At 42.1% G+C, this 17366-nt stretch overlaps 1 protein-coding gene across 7 annotated transcripts in view; it reads right to left on the bottom strand.

The window, feature by feature from the left end:
• The window catches only part of CNNM2 (cyclin and CBS domain divalent metal cation transport mediator 2), a 166880-nt gene that overhangs the window by 41717 nt on the left and 107797 nt on the right, over positions 1–17366 (bottom strand). The window contains exon 2 of one of the 7 annotated variants that reach the window (XR_013398353.1): positions 12558–12652. The exons of the other annotated variants lie outside the window; for them this stretch is intronic. The gene's annotated coding sequence lies outside the window, so the exon portion shown is untranslated. The remainder of the gene's footprint in view (positions 1–12557; positions 12653–17366) is intronic. 7 annotated transcript variants of the gene reach the window in all.

Below are 17366 nucleotides of genomic sequence, written 5' to 3'. Positions count from 1 at the left end.
TATCCATTTCCCTCTGAATTCAACACTGGCAAAACCCAAAGAAAAATAAACCCTGAATTACAAGCCACATAACAAACATGTAAAGCCATTTTCTCAGATTTTTGTAATGAATACACGGATGAATGCTGATGTGTGCCCTGCAAGTCTTCTGACTACTGTGGCGATCAACCTAGTATTAGAGGCTGGGTGCAATGGGTCACACCTGTAATCGCAGCACTTTGGGAGGCCGAGGTGAGCGGATCACCTCAGATCAGGAGTTCGAGACCACCTTGGTCAACAGGGCAAAACCCTGTCTCTACTATAAATACAAAAATTAGCCGGGCGTGGGCGTGGTGGTGCACTCCTGTAGTCCCAGCCACTCAGGAGGCTGAGGCAGGACTGAACCTGAGAGGCAGAGGCTGCAATAAGCTGAGATCACGCCATGCACTCCAGCCGGGTTGACAGAACAAGATTCCATCTCAGAAAAAAAAAAAAAAAAAATCTAGTATTAGAACACGAGCTAAAATCAAACCTGCTGAGGAGAAGTAATACAATTTCATTTAGGAAACTATCACCTAGCTATTTCTGTACTGTTGAAAACTAAAATAAAAATAAAAACAAACTGTGTGTGTCTTTTTTCTTAAGTACTTATTTTACCTTACCATCCCCACCAGAGCTAAGTGCATTTTTTCCAATTGAATTTTCCCACCATAAAATACACCAGAAAAATGTGACACAGATCTTAAAATAGTCCTATATAAACAATACATGAGTGTATATATAGAAGCACTTGCTGTATATAGAAGCCACTGGTTTTAAATGATAACTGTTGCTATTCTGGGAGACAAAAGCCCCCTTTTACTACTTCAAAAAATTCCAAAGTCTGACCCATAAGTGGCCGGCCCAGACCTCCCTAGCAGGACAGTTCCTTCAGTCCAGCCATGAACATCCTCATTCCGGGTTAGGCCTGAACTAATGTGTCTGCCAATGAGGCTGATGGGTGGAATATAGAATCACGGTTTCCTTAAAACAATCTAACATTTCTTGGTGAGGGTAGAGGTTTATTTGATACAGGGCCCTCTCCTGGACAGGACCCTGAATTTATCTAAAATGACAGTGTTGCTGCTGCTCTTTGGCCACTTGAACAACTGACAGTAGGGAGGTAGCACTCACTGAGGTGGTCAGCCTCTAAAAGACTTTTTTTAAAACCAGGAGAAGCAAAGTAGACAAGTCCTCTCCATTAGTGGCTAAACAGTCTTGGCACAGTGCATACAGCAGCCAGGAGTGCTATTGTAAAATTGACTGGTTTAATTTCACTTCTCCGTAAAAGTCTCCATGCAGTAAGACCAGAAATATTATACACTGAGAAAAACTAATCCAGGTGGTTCTCAGATTTTATAGTTTTATCAATAGAGATTGGGGAAAGGTATGGTTAGCCTCAAGGACATCAACATTTACATGTTAGGAAAGTTCCTGAAATACACAAGACTGTAGGCCAGGCACGGTGACTCAACACCTATAATCCCTGCACTTTGGGAGGCCAAGGTGGGCAAATGGCTTCAGGTCAGGAGTTCGAGACCAGCCTGGCCAATATGGTGAAATCCCGTCTCTACTAAAAATACAAAAATTAGCCAGGTATGGTGGCACATGCCTGTAATCCCAGCTACTCGGGAGGCTGAGGCAGGAGAAGCTTGAACCCAGGCAGTGGAGGTTGCAGTGGGCCAAGATTACACCACTGCACTCCAGCCTGGGTGACAGAACTAAGATCTGTTTTAAAAAAACAACAACAGCCGGGCGCGGTGGCTCAAGCCTGTAATCCCAGCACTTTGGGAGGCCGAGACGGGCGGATCACGAGGTCAGGAGATCGAGACCATCCTGGCGAACACGGTGAAACCCCGTCTCTACTAAAAAAAATACAAAAAACTAGCCGGGCGAGGTGGCGGGCGCCTGTAGTCCCAGCTACACAGGAGGCTGAGGCAGGAGAATGGCGTGAACCCGGGAGGCGGAGCTTGCAGTGAGCTGAGATCCGGCCACTGCGCTCCAGCCCAGGCGACAGAGCGAGACTCCGTCTCAAAAAAAAAAAAAAAAAAAAAAAAAAAAAAAAAAAACAAAAACTGTAGATATCTGCCTGACACACTACAGGCATGCAGATATTTACTGAATGAGTGAATCTACAAATCGCATTTATTTAAAACTTTTGAACATACTTTCAACGTATACAACTTTCTGAGCTAAAAGGATATTTTATATTTGTCCTAAAACTACCTTCTCCATATTTCTAGAGGTTTCCTTTGGACTTATACTTTATGGTTATGTCTGGCATTTTTTGAGGCTATGCTATCTATCTTCTCTCAGTCATCATTACAGAGAGAAGACTCCATCTTCTTACACTATGCCCAATATTTCATCTAATTATTTGACCCTGATTTTTACAAAACCCTTTTATATTAAACACTATACTTAACTATCACCATCAATTTTCCCATCGTATGCTTTCTTGTACTCAAATACATATTGAGTAGCCAGACATGGTGGTCATGGTGTTGTGCCACCATAGTCCCAGCTACTTGGGAGGCTGAGGCTGGAAGATTACTTGAGCCCATGAGTAAGTTTAGCCTGGGTAATGTAGTGAGGCCCCCCCTCTATAAAATTATATATAAAATAAAATATATATACTTATTATGTAATACTATATAATATATATAATTCCCAGCACAGGGCTAAATATATATAGATGTCTACTTCTTTAACATGATTAAAAAGATCAATTAGGAAATAATTGCTCCTATTATTTGAAAAATCCTTTGCTGTTACAAAATGGAACATTTTTAATTTTGAAACAATTGTATATTCACATGTAATTGTAAGAAACAGAAAGATCCTGTGGATTTTGCCCAAGATTCCATGTACTTTTATCCAGTTTCCCCCAATGGTAAACATCTTGCAAAACTGCAGCACAGAGTCACAACCAGGATATGAGCACTGACAGAGCCATGGTACAGGACACTTTTACCACCAAATGACCTTCCTATTACCCTTTTATAGCCATACCCTCAAACTAATCATTTTAATGGTTTCCTTGGTAAAATAAGACCTTAGTTTTCTATTGACAGTGGCCCTTAAGCTTTAGTGTTTAAGTTTAAACAAATATTTAAAAAGCTATATTTAAAAATGGTTATCAACAGGAAAACATTTTTCAGTCAACAAAAACTTGTTTTACATGCAATGTTTGAAAACCCAAGAGTAGGCCGGGCGCGGTGGCTCAAGCCTGTAATCCCAGCACTTTGGGAGGCCGAGATGGGCAGATCACGAGGTCAGGAGATCGAGACCATCGTGGCGAACATGGTGAAACCCCGTCTCTACTAAAAAAAAAAAAAATACAAAAAACTAGCCGGGCGAGGTGGCGGGTGCCTGTAGTCCCAGCTACTCGGGAGGCTGAGGCAGGAGAATGGCGTGAACCCGGGAGGCAGAGCTTGCAGTGAGCTGAGATCTGGCCACTGCACTCCAGCTCGGGAGAGAGAGCGAGAGTCCGTCTCAAAAAAAAAAAAAAAAAAAAGAAAAAAGAAAACCCAAGAGTGGGGTCCAATCCTGACAAAGATTAGCCAACCATGCTTCCCTGGGTGAGGTATACAGCAGGCAGTTATATAACTAAGAGAGAAACGGTTTTTGGAGAGAGTAGCAGAGACCCCAGCCTCGATTTGATAAACATCTGTGGCAGGATGATTTTCCAGGCAACTCCTCTTTGGCGTCTCCCAATGTGTTGATGAATTTAACAGTCCCTGGTAATTCAATAAACACTAATCTAGGTGCTATTGTGAAGGGATTTTGCAGATGCAAATGAAGTCCCTAATGGGACGTCATGGGTTGACTTTAAGGGAGATCACTCTTGGTAGACCCAACTTAATTAGTTGGAAGGCCTTAAAAGCAGGGCCTTAAGGCTTTCTGAAGGAGAGAAGAAATTCCTCCCATAGAAAACAACTTCAGATGCTGCCTGTGGGATTCCAGCCTGCTTGTGATCTTCTCTTCCTAATGACCTGTCCTATCAATTTGGGCTTTCTTATACATCCTCCAGAATACATAAGCTATAGTCTTATAATAAATCCCTTGATGAAAGTGTGTGTGTGTGTGTGTTTGTATCCTATTGGTTTTGTTTCTCTGGTTGGACCCTGACTAATAGACTCAGGATCCACACCACAAAGGGATTAATAGCACAAAGCAAAAGGAAAACTAGAATTAAACTAAGTTATCATTTCCCAAAGCCAAGACAACAGATGACTGATTTGTATAGGAAGACAAACTAATGTGTGTGCGCTATGCCAGAGAATCCGATCCATGAACTTCCTGGTGACAATAGCAGACATAGCAAGTAAAGTAACCCTCTGAAAGAAAAGCTAACCTAAACTGTTTAAAAGACAAGAAGCCAAGTCATTTACTTCTATCCATCCAAGTGGACGGTCCTATCAAAGACAGCCCTCCAGCCCTCTCCCCTAAGTTAGGATTCCAGGCAATAAACAATGGATGGTCTCACATTCCCACCACCACCCACTCCTTTTCTCTTGTTCTTCAGTCTTGCTGCCAGATACTTTAGCCAGAAACCCAAAGTGAGGCAATTAATAGAAAATTCCAGTCATTATGTGACTTACTTAATGGCCCATCCAAATAACTTGTGAGAAAATCTCACGAACCAACAGAACAGAGACTGAAGAGTTTTTTCCATTATTTCTCTCTCTCAGAGTATTTAAAGACTCGGATTTTCCCATCTTTTGGGGAAATATTTTCTTATAAATAGTGAGGCATGCTGGGCATCTCCACTTCATCTTTTTTGGTGGTCTGTAACACTCACTGTACACTCATTGGAATGTTTTCCTAGTAAATGATGGGCAATGGAAAACATGGCTAAGACAAAAGATGGCTTTCAGGCTGAGATGATGGGAACCTTCTCATGTTCCCCAAGAGACAGGTAGTTCTTCTATAGAACTAAGGGATTTATTTTAGAACCAATGAGACTATTTCTGTCTTTCCTTCAGGCCTTTATAAGAATGATAAATGAGGACTGACTAGACTACTTAGTAGTCCATTTAGTAGTAGTCCAATATATCCAATAATAGGAGGAGTTATTTTTTATTTTTTGAGACAGGGTCTCACTATGTTGCCCAGACTGGTCTCGAATTCCTGGACTCAAGTGATCCTTCCACCTCAGCCTCCCAAAGTGCTAGGATTATAGACATGAGCCACCATGCCCAGTTAATAGTAGGAGATTTTTAAAAGAGATCTACACTTCTCCTGCTAAGCCCAAATGTTAGGGCTTTGGTTTTATGATTTACTCTTCTGTTCCATTATTAGGTTTTAGCTTTTAGACCAATAATTACTTACAAACTTTGTTTTGTAGTCCAAACTTACTGATTTCAACTAAACTAATTTCTTGGCTGATTTCTACAACACAAGTAGACAAGATCAATAATTATACAAAAGTCATACATAAAAATGTGGTCCTGTTGTCACAGTCACTGAACAAAAATTATCTAAGCCCAGACAATGTGCTAACATTGCAGATCAAACTACACTGTACATTTGCTACAGTCACAGGCATTTTTAGGAAAGGAATGAGGTCACAGTTTTTAAACCTGCTTGAAGGGGAGAGTAATTTTTTTGTTTTGTTTTGTTTTGTTTTTTAAAAGAAGAAAGACCTTAACCCCTTTTCTCACTCAAGTCTCCTCTTTTTAGGAAGTCCTTCCTGATGACCTCAATTTGGAATGAGGTAGAATTGCTATTATATCTTATTATACAGTTAACAGTAAACATATATTACATAGTTAATAATTATGTGATACAAAGGAAAAGAACTATCAAAATTATCCCCCCCAAAAAAAATCTCTGGATATTAGAATTAGAAGGAAAATGAATCATCTAGATAAATTCTTATACAACGTATTAATTATCTTCTGCAAATTTTATGCATATGATAAACTTCAAGAAAAATGAAAGGGTGAAAATATTTCAAGGTCTTCCTCATTGTCCTAAAATCCTAGCATTTTACTCTTTTGTTTCCTGTCCCCAGAAACTTCAAGCACTTCATCTTCATTATAGAGAAAAAAGATGCAAACAACTTTTAAAACCCAATGTTCTCTATTACAGATTCCTTCACAATGTCTACTCACTATTCCCATGATGTACTTTCCCCCAATAGCTCTTAAAAATGCGTAGAAGGACCGGGCGTCGTGGGGCACTCCTGTAACCCCAGCACTTTGGGAGGCCGAGGTGGGCGGATCACAAGGTCAGGAGTTCGAGACCAGCCTGGCCAACATGGTGAAACCCCATCTCTATTAAAAATGCAAAAATTAGCCAGGCGTGGTGGTGCACGCCTGTAATCCTAGCTACTCAGGAGGCTGACAGGAGAATCACTTGAACCTGGGAGGCGGAGGTTGCAGTGAGCTGAGATCATGCCATTGCACTCCAGCCTGGGTGACAAAGCGAGACTCCATCCCAAAAACATAAAAATAAAATAAAATAAATTTTTAAAAAATGTGTAGAAGACAAAAATTAGTTTTTCTATTTTTCTTTTCTTTTTTTTTTTTTTGGACAGGGTCTTTGTCACTCAGGCTAGAGTGCAATGGCATGATTATGGCTTACTACAACCTCCACCTCCCAGGTTCAAGTGATTCTCCTGCCTCAGTCTCACAAGTAGCTGGGATTACAGGCATGTGTAGCCACATACGGCTAATTTTTGTATCTTTTGTAGTGACGGGGTTTCACCATGTTGCCCAGGTTGGTCTCAAACTCTTGAGCTCAAGCAATCCATCCACCTCAGCCTCCCAAAGTGTTGGGATTACAGATGTGAGCCACCACACTCAGCTAAGTTTTTATATTTCTATAAGAAAAAAGTCACCACCTAAACATCCACAATAGTCTCGTTAAGTAAACTCTACAACATCCACACTAGAATGCTACGCAGCTAACGTGGATGTAGCAGGATTCTATCAGCAGTAGAATACTAATGTAGCTATTTTAAAAAAAAAGTTAGAGCTACATCGATTGTTATGAAAAGTTACTCTAAAAAAAAAAAAAGCCCTGTAGAATATTATAGTATGTTCCCATTTGTATTCATTATAATTAATTGCATTAATCATAATTATATATAGAAAACTAGAAACAAAAGTTAACAGTGGCATTCTGGATGAAATTTGTAGTACTGTTACAAATTTGCATTCTACAGGGTAATTCTTTTTTTCTTTTTGAGATGGAGTCTCCCTCTGTCCCCCAGGTTGGAGTGTGGTGGCGTGATCTCGGCTCGCTGCAACCGCCATCTCCCAGGTTCAAGTGATTCTCCTGCCTCCTGAGTAGCTGGGATTACAGATGTGCACCACCACGCCTGGCTATTTTTTGTCTTTTTCAGTGGAGATGGAGTTTCACCATGTTGGTCAGGCTGGTCTCGAACTCCTGACCTCAGGTGATCCACCCACCTCGGCCTCCCAAAGTGCTGGGACTACAGGCATGAGTCACCGTACCCCACCCCTAATGTGTATATTTCTAACAAGAGAAAATGTTTATTTCAACCAGGAATCAAGGAGAACAACAGGGTCCCCTGTCAGTGTTGGACACCTCTAAAGAACCACTTCCAACCCTCTAGGCACCAGTGCTCACTCCCTCCACTGCCGCAGTGACTAGTTCACGCAGGCTTGCAGTGGCTTCATGCTCGTGCATCAGTGCAAGCAGATGCTGTCTCATTGCTAATGCTCAATATTTCACTTCCTGCCCCAGGTTGGAATGCGGTGGCATGATCTCGGCTCGCTGCAACCTCCATGTCCCAGGTTCAAGCGATTCTCCTGCCTCAGCCTCCTGAGTAGCTGGGATTACAGATGTGCACCACAATGCCTGGCTATTTGAAACTTATTCTGCAGTTATGCATATGCAAACAAGAGGGAGAAATCAATGGGATAAATCCCCCCACCTCCCCCTCATTTTGTACTTAAGCGGACAGTTCTGAGAGCATTCCATTTCATAGGTTCCTAAAAAGGTCCTAGTGGGATTGAATACCGGATGCCAAGGCACTATCAGATCCTTAAATTTTCTTTCCCTCCTTCTCATTTCACTTTCCTTGTCCTGAGCTCTTGCTTCCTGGGACTGCACCCCCTATAAACTTCCTCTCATTCAAGTCTTTCTACCAGGCTGATGTTCAGGCTAAGATGTCGGATGAATGGAAAGTTTTTCCACCAGCCACTTTTTGGTTTCACACATTTCATGCTCTTCTACTTGCAAATTCCAGTGCCAGACGTGTTAGAACACACTCCTATCTCAATACAGTGCTGGTCTTGTACCTCTGAGTGACATCCACATTGTTGAATATCATTTATGCAGTGGGATGGCCACCAATAACTATACATCAAAGTGACTGCAACCACATAGACATATCCCAGTAAACCCAAACAAAGTGTATATCCACAGCTTAACTTTCCCACAGCTGAATCTCAAAAATGCTTGGGACCACTCCAACAGTGCCACACACAAGAGTAAGAGAGGGTAACTCAATGTGGAAAGAGTCATTTTGGCCCACTGTAAACTTTCCGATTTTTCAAAATTTACAAATACACGTAAACCTGTAAAACACTTGCTAGGGGTCTTCCCAGGGCCTTGGAAGCAGCCCACACATGTGAGCACTTAAGCTTTACCTTCATTAGCTTCGCGGTGATATGCTTTTCACGATGTACTAATCGAGTAACAATAAAGGGAGCATAAAGCACAGACTGAAAACTCTAAAATCTACATACTCCACCATCCCAGTCTCATCTAAACCTCAGGTATAAAAATATTCCATCTGCCCATCTGGTCCTCCTCCTCCTCTTGTCCAATAAGCATCTTAAGTTCAGTATGTCCAAAACTAAACCTATCATCTTCACAAAACCTGTTTCCCCACTTCTAATCTTCATACTAATGACATCTGTAAAGGTCAAATGTGAAACTGTAAAAGTCAACTTAGATGCCTCTTTTCCCTCTAGTTTCACCTGGCTATGACACACTGGTACCCAACGTTGTGTTAGGTTTTAAATTTAAGACTGCCTCCTAAATATCTATTTCCACCCTCGCCCTGACCCCAAGAGGGAGCCTCACTCTGTTGCCCAGGCTGGAGTGCAGTGGCATTCAGCTCATTGCAGCCTCCGCCTCCAAGGCTCAAGCAATTCTTCCACCTCACAAGTGGCTGGGACTACAGGCGTGGATCACCACGCCTGGCTAATTTTTGTATTTTTAGTACAGACGGGGTTTTGTCATGTTGGCCAGGCTGGTCTTGAACTCCTGACCTCAAGTGATCCATCTGCCTCGGCCTCCCAAAGTACTGGGATTATAGGCGTGAGCCACCATGTCCAGCCAATATCGATTATTTCATAGTCTCCATCCCATCACCAATTCACCTAAATTCCAGGTCCTCATTACTTCTAATGTACCTAACCTGAATGTAATCTCCTCAAGGCCACCTCACTGATGCCACAGTAATCTTATTAAAGACCAAATCTGAACATGTTACTCGCCCGCTTAAAATTCTTCCATAACTTCTCACTGCATTTAGGAACGTTTAAGCTCTTTGGGATGCCCTTCAAAGCCTGTCATGATAGGATTCTTTTCTAGCCACATCTCCCATAGCTTTGCTCATTCCACGCCAGAGCATACATTTTCCATTTCCCCAAACTAGATATGCTATTTCACTGTCCTTTGCCATAAACACTGGCCTCCCCTTAGCTCCTTGACTCTTATTCTCCTTCAAATATTCAATTTAAGCATCGTCTCATCTTGGAAGTCTTCCTAACCTCACCTAGACCAGCTGGGTTTGGTGCCTGTCACTGTTCCCAAAAAGCTTTCACTGGCTCCATCAGGGCACTTATTACCCTGTATTTTAACTGTCTCACTCTCCTCTGAGATTTTTTTTTTTTTTTTTTTTTAGACAGAGTCTTGCTCTGTCTCCCAGGCTAGAGTGCAGTGGTGTGATCTGGGCTCACTGCAATCTCTGCCTCCCAGGTTTAAGGGATTCTCCTGCCTCAGCCTCCCTAGTAGCTGGGACTACAGGCACATGCTGCCATGCCTGGCTAATTTTTTTTGTATTTTTAGTAGAGAAGGGGTTTCATCGTGTTAGCCAGGATGGTCTAGATCTCCTGACCTCGTGATCCACCTGCCTCAGCCTCCCAAAGTGCTGGGATTACAGGCGTGAGCCACCGTGCCTGGCTCCTCTGAGATTTTCTTTCAGTCCTCTGTGAGATTCTTGAAGGGAAGGGTTCTCTTTCGCATCTAAAGCCTCAGAAACTAGCATAGTACGGGGTAATTTTTTTTTTTTTTTTTTTTTTTTTGAGACGGAGTTTTGCTCTGTCACCCAGGCTGGAGTGCAGTGGCGCCATCTCAGCTCACTGCAACCTCAGACTCCTGGGTTCAAGCGATTCTCCTCAGCCTCCTGAGTAGCTGAGATTACAGGTGCTGGTCACCACACCCAGCTTTTTTTTTTTTTAAGTAAAGATGGGGTTTCGCCACGTTGGCCAGGCTGGTCTTGAACTTCTGACCTCAGGTGATTCACCCACCTCGGCCTCCTATAGTACTCGGATTACAGGTGTGATCCACCGTGACCAGCCAATACTTTTTTTTTTTGAGACAGAGTCTCGCTCTGTCACCCAGGCTGGAGTGCAGTGGCCGGATCTCAGCTCACTGCAAGCTCTGCCTCCCGGGTTTATGCCATTCTCCTGCCTCAGCCTCCCGAGTAGCTGGGACTACAGGCACCCACCACCTCGCCCGGCTAGTTTTTTGTATTTTTTAGTAGAGACGGGGTTTCATCGTGTTAGCCAGGATGGTCTCGATCTCCTGACCTCGTGATCCGCCCATCTCGGCCTCCCAAAGTGCTGGGATTACAGGCTTGAGCCACCGCGCCCGGCCCCAGCCAATACTTTTAATAAAGCTTAACTAAATAGCTCAAATTAATCTTAAGAAAACAGGAGTGGGGGCTGGGCACGGTGGCTCACGCCTGTAACCCCAGCACTTTGGGAGGCCGAGGCGGGTGGATCACTTGACATCAGGAGTTTGAAACCAGCCTGGCCAACATGCTGAAACCCCATCTCTACTAAAAATACAAAAATGAGCTGGGCATGGTGGCACATGCCTGTAATGCCAGCTACTTGGGAGACTGAGACATGACAATCGATTGAACCTGGAGTGCGGAGGTTGCAGTAAGCCGATATCACATCACTGCACTACATCCTGGGTGACAGAGAGAGTTTCTGTCTCAAAAAAAAAAGAAAAGAAAAGAAAATGGGAGAGGGATGAAGATTATGGCGGAAATGGTGTTATCTCTGCAAGATCTTGTCATAAGAGGAGATTATATTTTTTTCCTTGGGACACAATGCAGTAAACAAGGCCAATCAGTGACTGCCAGTTGATTATACTTTTAGCAACCACTTCCCAGAAGAATGACCAACTGCTGCTACCTAATCTAAGGCCTTGTACATAAAAGACACCCATTTCCTAATTAATTGTACTGCTTTTATTATTTTAACTCCTATTGGCACCAAATTCTAGAAAAGTTACAATAGAGTTTGTCCTCAGATGAAGCCCACTTGAAAAACAAGTAGAAAAATCAAATCAAACCCTGTGCTCCTTCCTGTTGTGCTTGAGAACGTCTTTAAGAATTTTCATTATCTTCTTAAACACAAAACATGAATTTAACCTGAAAACCAAGAGTCTGATATGCAAATATAATGAGTTGTCAAGTAAAAAAAGACGTGTTTACTGAACGACTAGATGAATAAATGAGTGAATGAATGGCCAAATAACTCAACACTCATTTGCTTCCGTAAAGAACCTTAGAAACAGACCGTCCTTTTGAGGGACCTGCTCCTTGGTAAAAATGACAAACTGTCTTAAGTTTTCTGTGAGTACACACTACAAATGCCTTATGGAACATCACCTCAGTTCCTGATACAATGTTCAGAAGATCTAGGCTGTTCTCAGTCACTGACCCCTCACCAAAAAAGGCACAGATTTTAAGAGCTCAAATATGTGACAGGACCCTAGGCATACTATCAGTGATTAAGAACTTAAACTCTAAAATTAGACAAGTATGGGTGTGGATGCTTTGACTCTGTTACATACTACCTGTGTGACTGAGAGCAAGTCATTTACCTTCTCATGGCCTCCCACTTTGTCTGTAAATGGAGATATACCCTATGTTCGCTAAAAAAATTGAAAAATCAAATGAAAAAACAATTTAAATAGTGCCTGGCACATAGTAAGTGCTCAATAAATGATTATATTACTGACGAAAATCATCTCAAATGTACATGCATAATACCTTTTAATATCTATAGAAACAGGATCTTGGGATCATTGGAATTATTCAACTATAAGTAGCTTCTTTGAAAATATAGATTGTAGGCTTCTATCAAAGAATATCATTTGTATCACCTAAGCATTCAATCCTACGTAGTCTTATTTTGCTTTAAAGTTCTTCAATATAGCAACTCTACAAATTGTTTGCTCTGTTTCTCAAGACCAAAATTTTGCAGCTGGGTGCATCAAATGGGTTATGGAGATTGTCCTCCCTCCCCTCTCACCTCTAGAAGTAGTTGCTCCCGCTTACTGGATGAGGCAGTGGGGAGGGCGGGCCATGAAGGAAGCTTGTACAGCCACTGCCTTTGTCATATTTCCTCTGTGAAGAAACAGAAGACTTCAGTTCCTGGGATTGGTTAAGCTCTAGAATAGAGAACTAAGGAACTACTTTGCATTTTCCTAAAAATCTCATCTCTCTTTGTGCAGAGCGCCATTGCAGCCAAACTGTTACACATTCTTTTTGCATCTTTGTCAGGAAACTAGAAAGATAATAAACACAGGTAGCTTGTAATACACAATAAATTGAAGGAAGTTGGCACAGAGCAGAGAAAGACTCAAAGACTGAGGGAATGAGAAGGGGAAAAGCCAATGAAAGAATAAATTATGTGCAATGGCCATACCAACCTTGACATTTTTAAAGATATTGCAAAGATTTCTGTGTTTACGATTAGAATTCACTTGAGGTCAATATGGCCAGTCATGAATTCATTCAACAAACATTTTTCTTGAGCACTCACTATATGCTAAGCACTGTACCATGCACCAGGGATTAAACCCAAACACATACAAGACTGATTTCCTTACTGTCAAGGAACTGGAAGTCAACCAAGGAAGACAGGCAAGGAAAATCACAACATGGTAGACTCTTCTCTTAACTGACCTCCATGTAACGTGCTGACTAATGAACACACTTCCATTCTCTCTGTAAAACACACTGAATGAGGCCCACAGCACACTGAATGCTTTTGGCTAACGGACTACTATCTAGTACTCTGCATTCTAAACTCCCCTAGATTAAGCAGAGTTTTTACTAAAAATTGGTTATTTCTGTTTCCAAACTTTTTTTTTTTTTTTTTTTTTTTTTTGGGAGACAAGGTCTCACTCTGTCCCTAAGGCTAGAGTGCAGTGGCATGATCACCGCTCACTGCAACCTCGACCTCCTGGGCTCAAGCAATTCTCTCACCTCAGCCTCTTGAGTAGCTGACACTACAGGTGTGTGCAACCACGCCCAGCGAAACTTTTGTATTTTTTGTAGAGACACAGTTTCACCACTTTGCCCAGGCTGGTCTCAAACTCCTGAGCTCAAGCGATCCACCCGCCTTGGCCTCCCAAAGTGCTGGGATTATAGGCATAAGCCACCACACCCAGCCTCCAAAAATATTTATGACATTTGTACTTGATGCTGCAATTATGTAATTTAAGTATTATAAAAACTTAAGAGAATAGAAGCTGTTTCTACGGATGCTGTCTTAGTCCATTTTGTGCTGCTACATCACAATACTCGAGACTGGTTAATTTATGAAGAACAGATTTCTTACAGTTTGGAGGCTGGGAAGTGCAAGACTGAGGGGCCCACATCTGGCAACGGCCTTCATGCTGTGTCAACCCATGGCAGAAGGGCAAGAGAGCAAGAGGGGACTGAACTTGCTTCTGTAACAAGCCCATTCTCAGAAGAACTAATCTAACTCCATAATGACACCAATCCATTCATGAGGAACCCGATGACCCAGTCACCTCTTATTAGACCCTATTCTCCCAGTGTTTGCATTGGAGATTAAGTTTCACCACATGAACTTTGTAAGACACATTCAAACCATAGCAAACATTATGATGAATCCTTCAGAAAGAATCAGTAAAAACAGGTTGTTGAACAAAAAAAATCCCTGCTATTGAATTAGGAGGGGGTAAGAGAAAACACATCTAGAAAGAGTCTGCACCTGTACTGCTTTGAAAATGCTTTGCACTGCTTGTTCCACTTGAAATGAAAACGAAGATTTGGATAATTAGAGAAGATATATTATGGATGTGATTCATGCACAACTGTATGAAACACCAATCAGTGAGCCCAACTCAAAGAAAATGCCTGGGTCCTACTTCAGAAGAATGGCAACACCATCTTCCAATGCCTGTTGAAATGTATTGATTCAGGCAAAGAACATTAACAGATGCTAAAACCATTAGGAAAAGAGGTTGATGGAGAAAATAATATTTGTGTGGTGCCAAAGTATCACTCCACAGATCACTGCTAATCCCAAAGAAGAAAGCTTATCTCTAGAACAGAGCCAACTTGGCCGGGCGTTGGGGCTCACACCTGTAATCCCAGCACTTTGGGAGGCCGAGGCGGGCGGATCATGAGGTCAGGAGATCGAGACCATCCTGACCAACATGGTGAAACCCTGTCTCTATGAAAATACAAAAATTAGCCAGGCGTGGTGGCGCATGCTTGTAATCCCAGCTACTTGGGAGGCTGAGGCAGGAGAATCGCTTGAACCAGGGAGTTGGAGGTTGCAGCGAGTGGAGATCGCGCCACCGCACTCTAGTCTGGGTGGCAGGGCGAGACTCTGTCTCAAAATAAAATTTAAAAATAAATAAAATAGAACGGAGCCAACTGCAGTCACCACCTTAATCAAGTGATCAAATTTAAAGTCATTAATAGTGGATAACCAGACCATATGTACCACCTAAAGTATTGCACACCAAAATACATTTCATCCTTTATAAAGTATTCTTGACAAAGGTGTTTAATCTAGTCAGGAATCTGGATCTAGCTTCCAGTGTACAGGAAATACATGGGATAGAGAAATGAGTTAAATGATACAATGACAAAACAATCATACAAGCCCCAAATGTAGGGTACTCTACAAAACAACTAGCTTGGTTTCTTTAAAAAGCCAATATCGGCCAGGCACGGTGGCTCACACCTGTAATCCCAACAATTTGGGAGGCTGAAGTGGGTGGATCATGAGGTCAGGAGATGAAGACACCCTGACTAACAGTGAAACCCCATCTCTACTAAAAATACAAAAAACTAGCCAGGCATGGTGGCATGCACCTGTAGTCCCAGCTACTCGAGAGGCTGAGGCAGGAGAATCGCTTGAACCCGGGAGGCAGAGATTGCAGTGAGCCAAGATCGCCACTGCACTCCAGCCTGGGCAACAGAGCGAGAATCCGTCTAAAAAATAATAATAATAAATAATAAATAAATAAAAATAAATTTTGCTTGTTATTATCACAGTACCGTATTTGGTAACATCACAAAATGACTTCATTGCTTAGACTTATGAGGCATGAAATGATGTCTTGAATCTGTTTTGAAATATTTTTGCAAAGAAAAAAGATAAATGAAACCAATATAACAAAGCCATGATATTTATTGAATTGGTAATGGGTAATATTGTAGTTTATTATCTATTTTCTCTACTTTTACATATACTTTAAACTTATTAAAATTAAGAAGTCAAGGTCATGAAAAAATGAGAGGAATTATTCTAGCTTTAACAAGACCAAAAAAACATAATATCACAATGCGATGCAAAAATCTTGATTGCATCCTCGTTAGAAGAAAGCCAACCATATATAACATTTGTGGGACAACTGGGAAAATGTGAATATGGAGAGAGTAGTCAATGATTTTAGGGTACCCTAATTTTCTTAAGAGTGATGATGGAATTAGGATTATGTGGGAGAAGTATGCAAAAACAGTTCAGGATAAAGTGTGATGTAACTTTCTTTGAAATGGTTCAAAATTAAAAATTATCAAATCTAAAAGATATATGTACATTATACTAGTCTCAATTTTTACATTTTTGCACATTTTTATAATCAAAACTTAAGTCTGTCAAATGATTGCAAATTTGTTTGATTTCAAAATAATATTTAGGGTATATATAATTTTTAATGATTCCATCCTTTTGCTGGCTTTGTTGTTTAATGGAAATCACATGGTCTGGATGTGTGTCTCCTCCAAATCTCTTATTGAAATGTGACCCCCAATATTGGAGATGGGGCCTAGTGGGAGGTACCGGATCATGAGGGGTGGATCCCTCATGAATGGCTTAGTGCTATTCAGTTGGTGTTGGGTGAGTTCTTTTTTTTGAGGGGGTGGGGTGGGGGGTGACAGAGTTTCACTCTTGTCGCCGAGGCTGGAGTGTAATGGCACGATCTCGGCTCAGTAAAACCTCTGCCTCCCAGGTTCAAGCGATTTTCCTGCCTCAGCCTCCTGAGTAGCTGGGATTACAGGTATTCACCACCACGCCACAGCCTCTATTTTTAGTAGAGATGGGGTTTCACCATTTTGGTTAGGCTGGTCTCGAACTCCTGACCTCAGGTGATCCACCTGCCCCTGGCCACCCAAAGTGCTGGGATTATAGGCATTAGCCACCTCACCCGGCCCAGTGTTGGGCGAGTTCTTGCTTAGTTCACCCAAGATCTGGTCATTTAAATGAGTCTGGGACCTTGGCTGGGCATGGTGGTTCATGCCTGTAATCCCAGCACTCTGGGAGGCTGAGGCAGGTGCTTGCGTCCAGGAGTTCAAGACCAGCTTGGGCAACATGGTGAACCCCCCTCTCTATTAAAAAATACAAAAAATTAGCCGAGTGTGGTAGTGTGCACCTGTAATCCCAGCTACTTGAGAGGCTGAGGTGGGAGAATGACCTGAGCCCGGGAGGTCAAGGCTGCAGTGAACTGAAATCATGCCACTGCACTCCAGCCTGGGCAACCACAGTAAGACCCTGTCTCAAAGAGTCTGGACCTCCTCCTCCTTTCTCTTGCTCTCTCTCTTGCCATGTGATACGTCTGCCCCCCCTTTGCCTTTCACCATGATCGTAAGCTTTCTGAGACCCTCACCAGAAGCAGATGCCAGTGCCATGCTTCCTGTACAGCCTGCAGAACCATACGCCAAAATAAACCTTTTTTCTTTATAAATTACCCAGTCTCAGGTACTCCTTTACAGCAATGCAAATGGACTAACACATGAACCAACTAAGGGTAAGACAGGAGACGACCCAGATGGTGATGTGATGATAAACATTTAA

The sequence above is a fragment of the Macaca mulatta genome, chromosome 9, assembly GCF_049350105.2.
Source record: "Macaca mulatta isolate MMU2019108-1 chromosome 9, T2T-MMU8v2.0, whole genome shotgun sequence".
Lineage (NCBI taxonomy): Eukaryota > Metazoa > Chordata > Mammalia > Primates > Cercopithecidae > Macaca > Macaca mulatta.
Note: the sequence above shows the minus strand (reverse complement) of the source record. Positions and strands in the feature narration are given on the sequence as shown.